The sequence below is a fragment of the Talpa europaea genome (assembly GCF_964194135.1).
Source record: "Talpa europaea genome assembly, contig: HAP1_SCAFFOLD_229, whole genome shotgun sequence".
NCBI lineage: Eukaryota > Metazoa > Chordata > Mammalia > Eulipotyphla > Talpidae > Talpa > Talpa europaea.
Window position 1 is genome coordinate 33,115 of NW_028167896.1, and position 12,392 is coordinate 45,506.

General features: G+C 46.9%; 1 pseudogene across 1 annotated transcript; it reads right to left on the reverse strand.

The window, feature by feature from the left end:
• Window positions 1-950: 950 nt before the first annotated feature.
• LOC311188107 (class I histocompatibility antigen, Gogo-OKO alpha chain-like) lies at window positions 951-3,106 on the reverse strand (annotated as a pseudogene). The gene is made up of 5 exons: window positions 2,837-3,106; window positions 2,346-2,618; window positions 1,498-1,773; window positions 1,247-1,378; window positions 951-983 (listed from the first exon to the last, which is right to left on the reverse strand). The product of its transcript is annotated as a class I histocompatibility antigen, Gogo-OKO alpha chain-like (transcript).
• Window positions 3,107-12,392: the final 9,286 nt, after the last annotated feature.

Sequence of the window (12,392 nt, forward strand, 5' to 3'; positions counted from 1 at the left end):
GTCAGCCAGTATCTGCTCAAAACCTAGCAATTTATCTTTTCTCTTCCAAATATATGTATCTCCATGCTCCTGTCTGGGCAATACTGTTTGTTTTCCCATCAGTAAAGGAGTTCAGGTCACAGAGTTGGGGGGAAACATTTGCAAATCACGAATCTGACAAAGGACTGCATCTACAAAAAAATGCCGAAAACTCAATGATCAGAAAGAAATAACCCAATTTTAATAAGGACAAAAATAGTGTAATAAATGAACAGCACTTCATCTGTAAAAATGTACAAAACTTCTATACAAACAGCAACTGTATTCATAGAAAAGTGAAAATATGAACAAATGCTCACTACCACAGTTAAGAACAGTGACACCATCACACCTAGGAGAGACTGAAAATGCAAACTCTGCACAATACCAGGTGCTGTCCAGGGTGTGAACAAAAGAAGCCTCATTACATTCATTTTTTAAATTTTTTTTTATTTATATAAGAGCTGGGGTACAGGCCCAAGTCGCGGGAGAGTGAGAAGGTTCACCAGAGACCTGATTCACCAGATCTGGTGAATCAGGATTCACCAGAGTGGGGAGCAGAACAGACAGACGGACTGAAAGCACTGCTGAGGGGAGCAGCGGGCGAGAGAGGAGATCTCTGCCCCGCCATGTGGGAGTCTTCCTGGCTGGCCGGGAATCGAACCTGCACTGCGGAGGCTGCGGACAGCTTCACAGCACTGCGTTCAACCCACTGTGCCACCGTGGAGGGCCCTCATCACATTCATTTTAAAAGATGCTTTAGGGGCTGAGAGACACATCAGAGCCCTGGGCACTATTGTTGCCTGGTTGAGAACAAAACAGAACCTGGTAAGAGATGACACCACAGGAGGGACAGATGAGGGTGACTCCCCCATGGAGTCCATTTACACTGTCCCCAGAGGCTCAGGGTCAAACCATTGATCTACACTTACCTGGAGCCTGAGGGTAGCTTCCTCCTTGTCTCCCTGTGGGTAGAAAAATCATGTGAGACCAGAGAGCAGTCAGGTCAGAAGCCGAAAGGAATCTTCTAATCCTGCACCACAGGGAAGTTTCCAGAACTGGGACTAAAGACCCAGGTCAGTACTGGTGAAAAAGAAGAAATGAGGCGAGGGGGGACTGGACCAAATGCTCTCTGGGCAACACACGTGTGTGGATGGCACTTCCCAAAAAACAGGTAGGGCAAGTTCTGCCTGGGACATGGAAGCCCCCAGTGGACAAGATCCCCCACTCCTTTCCCTACCTGAGAGTTTCTTCCTCCACATCACAGCTGCAGCCACCACAGCTCCAGGGAGCACAGCTCCAAGAAGAACCAGGCCAGCAATGATGCCCGCGGTGGGGATGGAGGACTGAGGAGGGGGCACTGGAAGGGAAGGAAGATCATACCCTGAGCCCCAGACCTTATCCTGACCCTCTGAAGGGCTCCAGAAGGGCTCCTGATGGCCCTGAGAACAGCCTCAGTGCCCACATCCTCCTCCTCACCCCATCTCAGGACTTGGGGCTCCAGCAGCCCCACATGCTGCACGTGGCACGTGTATCTCTGCTCCTCTCCAGAAGGCACCACCACAGCCGCCCACTTCTGGAAGGTTCCATCTCCCCCAGGCCTGGTGTCCACCAGCTCCATCTCCTGGGTCAGGTCCTCCCCATCTCGCTGCCAGGTCAGGGTGATGTCCGCAGGGTAGAAGCCCAGGGCCCAGCACTTCAGGGTGACCTCACCCTCAGAGGTGGGGTGGTGGGTCATGCGTGTCTTTGGGGGATCTGAGGTGGTAAATCAGAAAACTCACTTTATGTTTCCTCCATGGACACTGAAGAATCCTCATGAGACCATCCTCACAATGGACAAGACAACTAGTGTGGCAGGAAAAAGCATAAAATGTAAAAAACAGGTTAATCTGGGGAATCTGTGAGATTCTCCTATTCCTTAGAAAGTCCTAGAATGAGGATGAGAACCCAGGGTAGGATGAAGCAGAGGGAGGGGAACACAGACTTTTTATTCCTGACCTGGGTGGAAGGTGAATGACACAGAAAAGCAGGAATCACATAACTGAAAATGTTCTCAGACCAGAAACAAGACTGAGAGAGAAACTCGTGGTTCTCAAACAGGCCCCTGGTCAAAAGGACCCGGTGACGTGTGAGGTCAGGGACTGTCTGTCTTTCTCAGGAGAGACGGGATCCCTTCACTGTCCTTCAGGAGAAGCCGGAGTCTCTGGGAGTCTCTCTCGTGCAGAACATGAAACCCAGGGGAGCCCCCCTCTCGGCACTAGAGAGAGGACTCATTTCCCGCAGTGACTCCAGGCTGGGGGGCCCGGGAGCCTCCAGGCCCCTCTTACCCGTGCGCTGCAGAGTCTCCTTCCCGTACTCCAGGAATCTGCGCAGCCACTCCACGCACCTGACCCCCACATAGTTCCTGAAGTGCTCTGCCACACCCTGGGCCTCCCACTCTCGCCAGGTGATCTGAGTGGCCGTGTCCGCTGCGGTCCAGGAGCGCAGGTCCTCGTTCAGGGCGATGTAATGGGCACCGTCGTAGGCGAACTGGCTGTATCCGCGGAGGAGCCCGTTGGGCCCCACATCGCAGCCAGACATCCTCTGGAAGGTGTGAGAGCCTGTCCCCGCCCGCGTCACCCTGAGATCACCCTGCCTGCACCCACCCTGAATAAACTAAACCGAATGAAACCGGGTGAAAGTCCCGCTGACTGTTCCCAGGGACCCGGGCAGGTTGTGGAGAAGCCTGGAGGGGGAGACCCTAAGCGAAGCCCCCCCCCCCCCCCCCCCGTCCGTGGGGATGGGGGTGCTGACCTGGCCCGGACCCGCACCAGCTCACCGGTCTCACTCTGGTTGTAGAGGCTGCGCAGGGTGTCCAGTTGCGCTCGGAACCTCAGTGTGTTGTCCCTTTGGTGCTGCGTCTCCTCGTCCTGCTCCTCCTGCCCAATCTGCTCCATCCATGGCGCCCGCGTCTCCACACTCTGGCCCGGGGAGTCGCTGTCAAACCGCCCGAACTGCGTGTCGTCCACGTACCCCACGGCGATGAAGCGGGGCTGACCGGGACCAGGCCCGGACATCGCGGTGTAGAAAAGCCTCATGGAGTGGGGGCCTGGGGGCGGGAGGGGAGACCCGGGATATTCTTCTCCCCTTCGGGGGCTCGAGTCCCAGGGCGCGAGACAGAAAGTGGGTGAAAGATGAGCGAGAGTGAAAAGCGGCTGCGGGACGAAAATGGCCGGGACTCGGGGGGCCAGAGGAGGCTGGGGTCTCGGGGGGGACGGAAAGGGGCCAGGACGGGGCGGGCCGACGTTGGGGGACAACTAGGGCGTCGGCGAGGTCGCGCCTTTCCCATGCCCGCCCGCGCCCTCGCTCCCGCCTCTGGGAGCGCCCTGTCCCCTCCCAACCGGCACTCACCCGCCCGGGTCTCCCTCGGGGCCGCGGCCACCGCGAGCAGGAGCAGGAGGGCTGCGCCCCCCATCCCCCAGGACGCGCCTCCACCCGGGCTGGGGAGACGGAGTCCCGGCGGGCGGGCGAGGGCTTTGGAACGGGAGCCGCGGGGCTGCTGATTGGCTGCTCTGGAGACCTCCAGGCAATGGGGAGTGAGCCCCGGGGTGAGTCACCAGTATCCAGGAAGGAGGACCCGACAAGAGCTGTGAGAAGTGAAACTGGGGAAGTGAGGAAGCCCCGACAGTCACCTTCCAGCCCCAGACAGCGCCCTGGGGACTGAGACCTTGAGAGCCACACCCCGAGACCCCTCCTCTCCTGCACCGTCTCCCGAGTCACACCGTCTCCCGAGTCCAGGCCCAGGAACTGGGTCAGCGATTCTCAAACCTTTTTCTTTCAGGGTGTCTCTACAGTCTCACAAATTATTAAGGATCCCATGTATAATTTTTATGTGGGCTATACCGTTAAATATTTACTTTACTAGAATAAAGGCGCTTTAAGATGGAATTACTTCTTTACTTTAGAATATTAATAACCAATGTATGCTAACAAAGCATTTTTAAGAAAATAACTAAGTTTTACCTTAGCAAATGCCAAAATAGTGAAAGGCAAATGGTGTCTAAGTGATGTTATAAAAATAGTTTTGACCTCCTGGATCCCGGAAAAGGTTCTCGGTGACCTCAAGGATTCCACAGACCGACTCTGGAAATGCTTTTCTCAGTGAACCAGGGAGAGTCTCCCAAGTGTCCTCTGCCAGCATCCATCTCTTTGGTTTGGATTTCCTATTTCCAAAGTTTTTCTTAGAGTTTTGCCCCTGTACTCCCTGGAAGAGAACTAATTTCAGAGATGATGAGAGAGAGTCTTCAGTCTGAGAAGGGAGTTGGAGAGACAGGTGCTTCCCTTTGGAACTGGGACAGTTTATGAGTCCGAGGCGCCAGACCCACTGATAATCTTCTTTGATTTTGTTTTTCACCTGCTTAGTATGTATTTCCATCCAGGGACCTCACCTCCTCTTTAAGAGAGATAATATTGGCCCCTTGACTTTACATGTGTTTAATGCATCTGACTTGATGCTCCCAAAGCATGAAGAGCTGTGCTGTCAAACAGAATGTTCTGGAAGAAAAAAATGTTCTATATATGTACTGACCAATATGGTGCCTCTAACTATTGAACACTTGACATGTGGCTCATGAGCTGAGATGTTGCATATTTAACTATGTATCATTTAAAATTAAAAAGCCATATGTGGCTAGTAACTACCATATTGACAGTACATATCTACAATGTTCTTAACTTTCAGTATCTGCCCCCCAATACTTTGTTGTATAATAAAATAGTATAATAAAATATAATGTATAATAAAATTATCTTCTTGTGGAAATCATGAATTTTTCTACATGGGGTTTAAGTATATCCTTAAAATATGGCATGTCCAAATAGTTTAATTAACATGTATTTTAACAACAGAGAGAGAGAGGTGCAATCCCAAATCTGAATACAAACTCTGTCAAATCCCTGAATGACCACTAAACTGTGCTGAGGTGTGGGACACTCAAGAGAAACTGCTGGAAAACCAGAAAGAACTTAGAGGGTGTTCTACCCTTGAGTGACAGACTCATCCTGGTGCAATCTGTGATTCTGCACGTATGACTCATGACTTCCCCGATCCACACAAGCTCAGAGAACCAGAAGAAAAATCTTACTGACTTGAGGAATCAAACATCAGATTTCGTGGCAGTCTTTGGGTATTTGAATACACCAGGGATAAGATAACCAACAAGTGAGTGAATGCCAACATCTGGGTAGACACTGTCCAAAACCTTGGTTGACCATTGAATCGCATGGAGACAAAAAACCTGGGTTGACCATTGAATCACATGGAGACAAGTCAAACCCTTCAAGACCTAGGATGAAAATGCAGCAAGTAGAGACTGAAGCAACAGAGCAGGAGCCCAGCTGTGCACACTGCAGGGGCAGATTTCGCCTGGTTCAGGCAAATGTCCAACTTCAGTGGGCAAGAAAAGGAATCCCCAGAAAAATAAGAGTCCAGATGTGTTAAATCTTATATCTTTCACGTATTTAGATTTAAGCCTGTTTTCTTCATGGTGCTTCTTTGAATAAAGCCTGACTATTCTCTACAAGGTATCGGCATAATTTTCTTTCTTTGACAAAAAGGATATAAATATTTAGTGGCCAGATGATAGACAGTAGAAGTTTTTCAAATCTTCACAGGTTTTTTTTATATACTCAAGAGGTCAAGACCAATTCCCCTCCTGTGAGTCCCCGGACTTGCTGGCTCCCTGCTCATGGAGGAGGCTGGGGTGCCTTTGCTACTTCACAGTGAGTGAGGCTCAAAAGGCTCCACGATCTCCTGCTTGATCTCTCCTGCTCCTCTCTGGGGAAGACATTTGCTGTGCTGCGTGGGCACTCAGATAAGGATATGCTCACATGGTGAGGAACTGAAGCTTTTTCTAGCAGCCACATGGATGAATCTTTATGAAGATCCTTCCATGTCCATCAAGCCTTTTCTTCGGCCTGACATCGTGATTGCAGCCCCGTGAGACCCCGAGCTGGAACCACCACTGGGGTACAGGCCAGAGGTGTGGAGGGTGAGAGGATTCACCAGAGACAGAGTGGGGAACAGAACAGGGAGACTGACTGAAATACACTGCTGAGGGCAGCAGTGGGCAAGACAGGAGAGGTCTGCTGTGCCATGTGGGTAGTTTCCTGGCCGGGGATCAAACTTGTGCTGCAGAGGCTGTGGAGAGCTTCATAGGTTGTATCTTAAACCCTTGCACAACCAGGGAGGCCCATAAATAAATAAAATCTTAAACAACAAAAGAAGTCTTGGAAAAAGAAGTTATGAGTGTGGAAGACCTGGGCTTGGGTCCTAGGTCTGTGTCATGCTAAATATGGGAATGTTTCCACTCTTACCTGTAAAATGGGACTAATAGAGTCTTGGTTGTCTGCCTCACACAGGTGATAAGAGGATTATGCTTAAACTTACAGTAATGTAGAAGTGAACTATATATTGCTTACAAGAAATGAAGTTTCAATATAAAGACACATTGAAAATAAATTTATGGAAAAAAGATAATCTATGATGATAGACATCATAAGGAGATTGGAGTGGTTCTATTAAAATCAGCCATAAAAGATTTCAAAATAGAATTCATTGGCAGATATAGAGAACTCCCTCATGGTGATAAAATCTAACAGAGTGAGAAACTTCAGAGTACAGATAGAAAGGAGACACGGTTGCCTGGCTGGGGTATGGAAAGAGGATCAAATATAAAGGTGCAGCTATTGCCAAGAGCTAAGACATGGAAACAACCTAAATGCCCAAAACCAGATGTCTGCATCAAGAAGATGTGCTATATATACACGAGGGAATACTACTCGGCAATCAAAAAAGATAAAGATGCCATTTGCAGTAACACAGATGGAGCTGGAAGGGATTATGCTCAGTGAAATATAAGTCAGAAGGAAAAGGAAAAATACTGGATGGTTTTACTTAGAGGAGGAACATAGGAAACCATACAAGGGATGGGTGAAAAAAGACAAAACTAGCAGCAAACGATACATTGGAGACATTCATCTGGGGAGGGAAGAGCAGCAGAGTCTGTGGTGATGTTCCTGGGTGTCCTGGTGGAGGCACTTTCTTGGGGACAACACCTGAGAGGAGAAATCAAACATTGTATAAAATTGAAGAACAATGTAAAAATACATAAATAAATTTCAAAAAAATATATAAAGGAGCAGGAGACATTTTGGGATGAGGGGGCTGTGCAGTCTGTGTTCTATGGTAGTTCCAGGATTATATTTATTTAGAATATTCATTTATCTGTCTATTTATTCTATTATTTATATTTACCTAACTGTCCATCTAAAATTGGTAAATTTTATTTCATGTAAAGATCTTAAGAAATAAAAGCAGGGAGAAAGAAGACAAAGTTAATACACTAGAGTGAATTAAAAACAGAGAATTCATTGCTAGGAGTTCTGTCCCAAGGAATGTTAACGGATTTCTTCCAGGCCTCGGGAATGACAGTAGATAATAACTCACACATTACAGCAGTAACTAGCAACAGAGACATGCAGAGTACTTTTTTTGAGGCTTGTCTTAACATATTGAACAGATATGATTGCTTACATTTTTTGTTTTATACTTTTATTTGGCTTGTGTTTATTTTGGTTTAACATATATATTACATGAATAACATCACGGTGGTTAAATAGAACTATATTGCTGTAAATTTCCTATATGTTATGGGATGTAGTTCCATTAAGTAGATATTGAAAAATGAAAGATAAAGTATTTACAACAATAAAAAGTACTGAAATAAATATATTTAAAGCACATGAAGAATTAATTTCACAGAAAAATATTTCCTTAAATCAAATAAAGGTAGAAAATGATAAAATGGAATGAAAAAGTTGTGAGACAATGAAAAAATAAACATCAAAACGACAGACAAATCTAACCATATCAAAAACCGGATGGTCTCACTCATAGCAGGAATTTAGAAAATCTAAATAAGGGACCAGGAAAAAGACTACTTATAATAAAGTAAAAATCAAAACCAACAAGCAACTATAAACCAGAGACACACTGTGGGGCGGGGGCGTGAGGAGAGGAGGGATTAGGGTCAAAAAAAGGGGGGCAGGAATTGTACGGGGAATATAACCAAGATGAAAATGCATACATTGTGCAAAAATGAAAATGAAAAATGATGTAAAAAATAGATAAAATAAAATAAAAATAAAAATAAAGAAATTAGGCACTGCCGGCGCCATGAGATGTGGCCCCCTGAGCGCCCAGCTTAGTGGCCTTAGAGGCTTGCTTGGGTCAGGCAGAGTCCAGACCCCGCCAGGAGGGCGCGCGCGATGCGGCTGGGCTCAGGGACCTTCGCCGCTGGCCTCGTAGTGATTGTGGTGCTGGGGTCGCGCTGTTCCTTTGGGGTTTCTCCACGGCCCCAAGTTTGTTCTGCTCCTAGAACTGAGCACCTAACAGAGCCCCCAGTGCCCGAACCCGCAGCCGGTGCAGCTTCCGACTGAACCAAGCTCCCACCACCCGTCCTCAGTAAAGTTGTTATTATACTAAAAAAAAAAAAAAAAAAAAATTAACTAAATCCCAATGAAAGCCTGTGATTCTCTGGCACATATTAAAAAAAACTAGAAACAACAAATGTTGGCGAATATGTGGAGATAAAGGAACTCTCCTGCACTGCTGGTGGGAGTGCAAACTGGTCCAGCCACTATGGAGAGCTGTGTGGAGATTTCTGGACCTACTAAACATAGAGCTTCCATATGGTCCAGCAATTCCACTCCTAGGTATTTACCCAAAGTACACAGAAACATTAATTCCAAAGGGCACCTGCACCCCTATGTTTATAGCAGCACCATTTACAATAGCTAAGCTTTGGCAACAACCCAAATGCCCAAAATAGATGACTGGATCAAGAAGATGTGGTACATATACACCATGGAATATTACTCAGCATTCAAAAAAGATAAACTCATGCCATTTGCAGCAACTTGGATGGAGCTGGAAGGGATCATGCTCAGCAAAATAAGCCAGAAAGAAAAAGAAAAATACCAGATGGTCTCACTCATAGCAGGAATCTAGAAAACCTAAATAAGGGACCAGGAAAAAGAATAATTGCAATAAAGTAAAAATCAAAATCAGGGCCTCCCCGGTGGCGCAGTGGTTGAGCGCTGGGTTGCCAAGCTGCTTGCAGCCTCTGCAGTGCCAGTTGGATCCCCGGCTGCTCCCCAGCCACCGCACAAGGATCCCACATGGCAGCGCAGACCTCTCCTGCCGCCCGCTGCTCCCCTCAGCAGTGTACTTCGGTCCTTCTGCCTGTTCTGTTCCCTGCTCTGGCTCCGGTTAATTCTTTCACCCTCCCGCTCTTCTGACTGTACCCAGTGCTTGTATAAATAAATAAATAAATCTTTAACAACAACAACAAAAAAAATCAAAATCAACAAGCAACTATAGACCAGAGACACACTACAGTGGGGGGCGGGGGGAGGAGAAGGGGGATTAGGGTCAGAATAAGGGGGGTGGGAATTGTATGGGGAATACAACCAAAAAGAAAATGCATACATTATACAAAAATGAAAAATGATGTAAGAATTATATAAAATGTTTTAAAAAGCCTGTGATTATCAGATTGGACAATATCAAGGAGATTTGTATTCTATGTGTGTTAGAAAGACTTTCTATACAAACAAATATAGGTTAAAACTGAAAGGGTGAAAGGATACGCCAAGGAAATAGAAAGCAGAACCACAAACCTTTACTGTCATTGCAGGAGGCGGCAGGAGCAAGGCCTGAGGGACCCAGACAGCAGGTCCCTGCCTCTCTGTCCAGGAGGGAGGGGGAGAGCAGAATGTGGGGGCCACAGTGGATCTGGGGAAGGACTCTGGGTGCTGGAGGAAGGGGGTGGTGTGGTCACTACCTCTGAAGAGATGGGAGCCTGTTCCCTACATGAATTGTAAATCAATGTTACTGCAATTTGAAAAACAGCCCTCAGCAAAGGGACAGGGAGTGGAAGAGAAAAATATCTACTTTGGTAATTTCGATGGGAAATTATTCCCCTAAATCACACACAGTACTGTAAATCAGTGTTACTTCAATTAAAAAAAAAATTAAAATAAGCCTCAGGAAAGGAACGGGGAGCTGAAGGGAAAAGCATCTGCTTTGCGGTCTCCAGGGTGTGGTCATCGAGGGGCTGCAGAGAGAGGCTGTGGGGAGAGAAGATGGCGCCTCAGACACGGGGCAGCTCCAGAGCCGCCTCTCCTCTCCCCCACTCCCCCCACCTCGGCCTGGTGCCAGGGCTGCTCACAGGGCATCTCACCCCCTCCCCCAGTGATGCTCAGCCCCAGCTCACCCTCTCAGCCTGAGTCACACGCACACCCAGCCTCTCCCCTGGCTGCCAGACTAGGACAGCGCCGCAGCGCCCCCGTGTGGCCACGGGGCTGAGGACAAGGGGAGAGAACCCTGTGATCTCCCAGGTTCTCCTCGAGCTCCCACAAGGACAGGGCTGTGCACAGGGTGGGGAGCAGCATACAGCTTCTGGTTCTCAGTCTGACCTGTTTCCTAATACACGCTGACGTGATGAAGGTCTCCTGTCTCACCCGCTGCTCCCCTCAGTAGTGTATTTCATCAGTCACCTGTTCTGTTCCCCGCTCTGTCTCTGGTGAATCCTCTCACCCTCCCGCACATCTGTCCTGCGCACTGGTTCTTGTATGCATGAATAAATAAATCTTTAAAAAAATAGGGTCTAGAAGTACCTGAGCTGTAGTGTCATCACTGATCCATACAAGGTGTTTAGCCTTAATAAGATCCTTAACGGATCACTGGAGGAGGGGGGAGGTTAAGGCAATACACTAAAAACGCTTTCTTAAGGGACACATTGGAGAGTGTTATCTGATTCTTAATAAAGGCCCAGCTAAACCTGGATTCCAGTGTCTAGGATGCAAGGGCCGAGCTCCAGGTTGTGTTTGTGTCCTGTGATGAGTCCCTGTCTCATTCACCCGCAGGTGCTCTCCAGTCTATTACCCTCTTTTCTCTCTGTTTTATGGCTTATTGCTCTCCAACATTTTCTACTTGTTCCACCAGTTCACTCGTGTATTGTCCATGTTTTCACTGTCATTTGAGATCCTTGAAGGTAGGATAATTCTCCCATGAACACATTTCCTCAAATGTAGTGCATGGCTAGAAATATTTGCTGAAGTAATGAAGAAATGTACTGGCCTCTCTCTCATTACCTCTCCATTCACATCCTATTCCACCATCAGTTCCCCCCTGTATCTTTTGATTCTTCTATCTCTGTCCCTTCCCCAGACCTCATCACTTCCCTTAGGCTCTTGACCCAGACTAACAACTTCTCCTAGATGATCCTGTAGGGGAGGGTTTTAGACCCTTCCTTCCATCTGGAGAACATTAGGTTGAAACAATCCAACCTCAAAAGAAATCACTGAAAATAGTCAACCTTTCACAGGCTAACACTGCTAAATATACAGCTCATGCATTATTATGCCCATAGTTGCTCCTTCTCGTCAAAAATGGACTTCTGACCAGGGAATGAGGATGAGGTAGGAGGAGAAAACTCCTTCCTGCCACATTATCCAACAAGCATTACTGGTGATATGTTGGAACGCACCAGTGTTGGAAGCCAGAGGAGGAAGGTAAATCTCAGTGGAGGCATTACCATGTCTAAGCGAAGAATTTATCCCTGATGAAGTGTTGATCAAAACTGGATTTAGACTAAATATTTATATAGCCTCATTACTTCCAAACACCTTACTAAGAGATTTCTCTTCCATTATCTCTTGTAATCCTCCAAAGAGCCCTTTAATTTACTACCATTGGTCACTGGTCTTATCATCAGAGCTAGATTACTAAGACCACTGGAACAGGAACCAGGTCTTTTGTTCTCTTAATTCTTTTCGCTTGATATTTTGTCCAAACATCACAGCACAAAACACAATACTGGGAGGAACAGCCAACACTGGTTGATTGATTAGTTCCTCTAGTCAGCGATTTTCCTCCCCTCTGAAAATACTCTCCTCCTTTAGCTTTTCTATCTTTAACAGTTATATGCATAGCCTACTTCTTGCCCTTAACTTTGGGTTCTTCCTTCCCTCTGTGAGAAATGCCTCTTCCTTCGTTCTTTGCAGACATCACCTATTTGAAAACAATATAACTTGGTGGCTGGGTGGCGGACTTGTAAGAACAAGATCCACAAAATAGCCATGTGACATTGGGCACATTAACACTTTGTGTCTGTTTCCCTACAGTGAAATGGTACTAAAAATAAATAATTCTAGAATTGTTGTAAGAGTTCTTGTAAAGAGTTGAAATAGAAAGAGTTGATTATCATAGAGTTAAAACCTAATTAAAGACAAAGCACAACATCTCAAACGTAAAGTCAAACTGCAGAGAA